The sequence below is a fragment of the Notolabrus celidotus genome, chromosome 16 (genome assembly GCF_009762535.1).
Source record: "Notolabrus celidotus isolate fNotCel1 chromosome 16, fNotCel1.pri, whole genome shotgun sequence".
NCBI classification, from domain to species: Eukaryota; Metazoa; Chordata; class Actinopteri; order Labriformes; family Labridae; genus Notolabrus; species Notolabrus celidotus.
This window is the reverse complement of record NC_048287.1, coordinates 2,689,715-2,695,714: the sequence shown is the minus strand read 5'-3', so window position 1 is coordinate 2,695,714 and position 6,000 is coordinate 2,689,715.

Sequence of the window (6,000 nt, the reverse complement as noted above, 5' to 3'; positions counted from 1 at the left end):
TATTAAATTAACTACACTGGCATCCACAGGGAAATCAATAGACAAAGGAGCAAGGATTGTATAACTTCACTGTACCAAATGTATTTTTCATCGACTGAGGAAGAAGTTGCATTGCTTTTATTGATTTTCTACCACTTGATATTTCTTTATTTTTCATTATCAATCAAACGCAACAAACTGAACTCAAAGGATAGGTCATTAAAACGAAGGTGCTGAGTATTCCAGCTCACATGAAACAAATAAACTTCAATTTCACATTTAGCTGGTTCTGAAATCCATCTCGACTAATTACACTCTCTCTCACACACAGGGTTGTATTAGGTGTCAGGGTCAGGTGATTTGGTCCGTGTCGGCAATGCAGCTCCGTCAAGACTGCTGCATTTGACATGACACCTTAATGTGCTGCTTCACAACAAACACTAGGAAAATCTCTGAACAGAGAAGCCTCTTTATCTCTTCAATGACCAAGATGGTAATTTTTTGGCCCATTTACTGAGCTGCTAACATGACAGGACCGCAATGGCTCTGAATATGGTCCACAAAGATGTGAGGTACATAACGTAACCAGTGACGTGAGGAGGACACAGGATTCAAGGAGAATGGGTTGTCTTATGACCTTTCCTCCAGAAAAATCAGCTCTCATAATAATAATAATAATAATAAACAAAAATGATGATAATAATAATAATAATTATAATAATACAAATAATAATAATAAACAAAAATGATGATAATAATAATAATAATTATTATTATTATTATAATTATAATAATACAAATAATAATAATAACAATGATAACAATAAAAAAATAATAAAATGATATAAATAATAACAATAATGAAAATGATAATAATAATAATAATAATAACATAATAGAAATAATAACTAATACAAATGACAATAATAATAATATTAATAATAATAATAACAATAATAACCAATGATAAGTAGTGATAATAATAATAATTACAATAATAACCAATGATAAGTAATGCATAATAATAATAATAATAATAATAATAATAATGATAACAATTATAAAAATAATAAAATGATATAAATAATAACAATAATGAAAATGATAATAATAATAACATGATAGAAATAATAACTAATACAAATGACAATAATAATAATATTAATGATAATAATAACAGTAATAATAACCAATGATAAGTAGTAATAATAATAATAATAATTAATGATTTATAATTTAAAAAAAATACAAAATAATAATAATAATCAATGATTTATAATAACAATAATAATAATAATAATCAATGATTTATAATAATAATAATAATAATAATAATAATAATAATAATAATAATAATAATCAATGATTTATAATAATAATAATAATAATAATAATAATAATAATAATAATAATAATAATAACAGTACATTTAATTATAGGTGCCTTTCAAAAACTCAAGGTCACCGTACAGGGGAAGGTTTATAAAAAAAAACCTGCAGATTTAGTTTGGGGTTGAGGCACAGATTAGATTAAAACACCCAAAGCCATTACTTCTTGTTTTTTGCTATAAAAGCAACAAGCACACATTTGAAGTTACTGGGGAATTGATTCGTTAATGTCAAACGATGCGAACGTTTTTCATTCCAAATGTTCCCATGATGTGAATATTTATCAGTGCAAGCTCGTTGTTGTGTAATCAATTTTAGATGACGTTATTGTACCCTTAGTGCACTTAGCAAGTTTCAAATTAGGGTAACCCAGGAGGAAACTCTGCAGACTGAACTCCTCAGTGATCAACACATGATTGCTTTGCAAGTCATAAAAGTCCATTCAGAGAAAAAGTAAACACTAAGTGCACTGTCTTTAAAAGCTTCTCTTCACAACACAACTCAGTTACTCTTCAATGTGTGTTTTATTCTCCACTTCAGTTAATACACACTTATAGCTGCAGGCTTGATTTCAAGGGGTCTAAAAAACATTCATTACTATCTTTTAATATTTATGTTGAAAGTGAGACTCACAAAGAAGCTCAAGGACTTGAAGTAGCTCTGAACATTGATTGCAGCTCTGGCTATTTTCTGCTGCAGGAAGAAAATGGAAGAGGTAATGCTTTCACCACGGGCAACAAATACATTTATGAGGACGTTTACTTATAAGTTTGCTAAAAGCAGGTCTGTGTCAGGTGAGCTTTGAAGTGCTCAGGGGGACACAAATCTTCTGTGATGAGCTTATGTTCATATAATTTATTCAGTATAGGGGTGGGAATTGCTAAGATTTTATCAATGTCAATGCCATTGTTGATTCTGCTTATCAATACAATTCCTTATCAATTCTCCTAACGATTCCTGAGTATTGTTTTGAGGGGGAAAAAGTAGTTCTACACAGTCTTCCGCACCAAAAGGAACCCTTTAATTTTTCCCCAAATTATGTCTGCACAAGACTGAACATGAACATATTCAACTTGAACATACTGAACAATAGGTTGACCTCATTCTCTGCTGCGTGAGTCCGGACGTGGACCCTCGAGCCTGGATGAAAAGACTTTGAATTTGGAGAGGAAAAACACTTTTCCTCAGGGCGTCATCACAGAGGTATTTTACCCACTCTAGGTGCCAAATTTTCAGCTGCGTGAGTCCAGACGTGGACCCTCGAGCCTGGATGAAAAGACTTTGAATTTGGAGAGAAAAAACACTTTTCCTCAAGGGGTCATCACGGAGGTATTTTACCCCTTCTAGGTGCCTAATTTTCGGCTGCGTGAGTCCATACGTGGACCCTCGAGCCTGGATGAAAAGACTTTGAATTTGGAGAGGAAAAACACTTTTCCTCCAGGGGTCATCACTGAGTTATTTTACCCACTCTAGGTGCCTCATTTTCGGCTGCGTGAGTCCATACGTGGCCCCTGGAGCAAAGCGTCCTGACTCCGAACGGGGAGAGGTCAGCGGGGGTTCGCCTTCCCGACGCAAACATGTTCACATGAACCCTTCTCCATTTCAGCCCGACGTGAACCCCAAGCTTCAAGGCGGTGCAGACAAATGCTTCAGCATATTTGAGGTATTCGCACCTAGGAGTTCTGCTTATAGAGTGTGTGACGTAATGCAAAGTACCGCAACGTGACATGACGCCGTGCTGGGAAATAAACAGTACAGTATAAAAAAACCTGAATCATGTGACTGCTCATCAACACTGTCATGAGAAGGAGACATGGAACGTTCTTAATTAAGTCAGCGAGGAGTATCAGTGCATGTGCTGATAAAATGTCAAAGTGGCCGTTGGTTCAGCGGCTCCTCGGCTTTAACAAACTGACTGTTGACCCTCAGCATGCGGGTTCAAAGCTCCTCTATGAGTGACCAAGATGTCTGCTGAATATATGCCTGCCTACTTACTGTCAGATGAAAATTAATAGACACAGATGTACTCCACAGCTTAGGATAATCACAGAGCCCATGGGGCAGCGAGGAAAGAAAACCACAGTCTAAATATCTCATTAATTCAAATTCAGGGAGGTCACAGCGAGGTTTTGCCTTCGTGGCTCTGACATTTTAATCAGACGTTCGCCCAAGTCTCCATTAATAGAATAATGGAGATTATGATAGCAGGTATTGTGTAATAATACCTTTTCACATTTTGAGGGCGTTTCTTACTGCTGCTATTCTCTCTGGAGTCCACCGTGAGATATTCCAGCATTGATCCCGGCTGATACTGAGGAGATATTTTTCTCTCCATTCTGCCTGTCACAGTGTGAGACGTACCTCCTGCAGATGTGAGTACCCTTTCAGCAACATTGAATTCATAGCCCCGAGTCCTGCTAAATGAAACACTAATACATCGGAGCTGCAGAGGAGGGGTCCATTGATCTAATAACACAGCTTTATTTTGATCTTTTTGTCTGTCTGACTTCTTCTCACATGTTAAGAACACAGCCTGTCCAATGGACACCGGGCCTACCCTTAAAATATGACGACCAAGATAATAGAAAATGTACTGCTTGGTTATATTTTTCAAACAAGGTGGTCATGTCAGGGGTATTTCATTTGCAACATCTAATTTGGTATTTTAAATAATGCTTGCTCTCAAAGACTTCACATTCATGAGATGTGTATGTTCAGCAGTAATTAAAATGTGGTTTACAAAGAAAATGAGGTTTTATTTCATTTAGGTTAAAGCACCACAAATCTCAATCAACCAATCTGTATTTATATAGCGCCTAATCCCAACAAATGTTATCTGAAGACTCTTTCCAAACAGAGCAGGTCTAGACCGTACTCTATGTTCTATTATTAACAAAGACCGAACATCATCAACGAAAGTTACTAACCATAGACCTTTCTGGAGTCCCTGAGCTCCCTTGTCTCGTAGGTTCCTCTGAGCTGCCGTAGACGTCCTCCTGCTGTGGACGTTCCAGACTCCAGCTGATATGGACATCCTGGACTCAAGCGGCAACAGCTTCTACTACTCGTCTCATCACTATCACCACTCCCTCTCTCTCTTATTCTCCTCTATCCCTCTTTCCAGACCCAACTGGGTCTCAGCAGATGCCTGTCTAACATGAGTCTGGTCCTGCTCGAGGTTTCTGCCTGTTAAAGGAAGTTTGTCCTCTCCGCTGTATACTGCGAGGTGCAATGCTCATGGTGGATTAAGGTGGGGTCAGACTGACTCTTATCTTGTCTTGGTGTTGGGTCTCTGTTCATAATTTGACATAGAGTGGTCTAGACCTGCTCTGTTTGTAAAAGAGTCTTGAGATAACGTTTGTTGTGATTTGGCGCTATACAAATAAAGATTGAGATCAAGACAGGATAAGATCCAGTCCCCTCTTACAGACAGGACTCAGTCTGATCTCATCTTAATCCACCATGAGCAGAGCACTTTGCAGCATTTAGCAAGTTACAGTGGCAAGGACAAACTTCCTTTAACAGGCAGAAACCTCCAGCAGGACCAGACTCATGTTAGACACCCATCTGCTGAGACCGTGTTGGAGAGAGGGATAGAGGGAGATGGAGAGAGAGAGAGATGACAGTTGTGAGACGGATACAGAGGTGTGTAGAGTAAACCGAAACAGTACTCAAGTAAAAGTACTGTTACTTTACAATGATGTTACTCAAGTAGAAGTAAGAGTACTTGTAGAAATAAGTACTTGAGTAAGAGTAAATAAGTACCTGAAAAAAAACTACTCAAGTAGTGAGTAACTTGTGAGTAGTATCATATATACATTTGTATTGTATTGGAAACGTAAATAGGAAAATGCCAAAATGAATGCTGTCAGGCATGGTTTACTTTCAAACATTAAAGAAAGAGAAGCTGCTCTGTGCATGAACTAATGTACCCGCTTTCATTCTTTAAAACAAGCTGAAACTTCAAACTGTGTCTGAGATGTCATCAGAACTCCAGAACATCAATACTCCAACATTACAATAAAAAATATATATCTATAGCTTCCAAACTTTCTTTTTTAACCTTTAGCTTATTTTCAATACATCTTACTTAAAAACATAACTTGAAAGTGCTAAAACAACTTGGAAGTGTTTAAAAAGGCCATGAACTCAGTCCTGAAGAATCTCTCTGAGGTGACTGTTGAGCTTCAGAAGCAGCTGTTTTTATCATGATCTCTTATAAGTTAATTTAGATTACTTTCCAACATTTCTAACATGCTTTTAAGATTTAATGTTAACTAGTATGATTCTTAGCTTACCTAACTGATAACTAACTATAAGAGAGCCCTACTAGGGGCCACCAGAGGATGACTTTCCTCAGGCAGGGGGAGCCTGCAACTGCTACCAACAGGACACTGATACCCAAGCTTCTGGCACCAGGGTTGGAGTGGAGGATTGGAGTGGACCTCGGCAGACAGCTACACTTTCCAGCAGAAATCTGCAGCACCACCCTTCGGCCAGACCTGGTCCTATGGTCCTCGGCAGGAAAATCTGCCCTCCTTGTGGAGCTCACAGTGCCATGGGAGGAGGGGTTGGAGGCTGCCCACGAGAGAAAGAGAGCAAAGTATGCTGATTTGGTGGCAGAGTGCAGGGA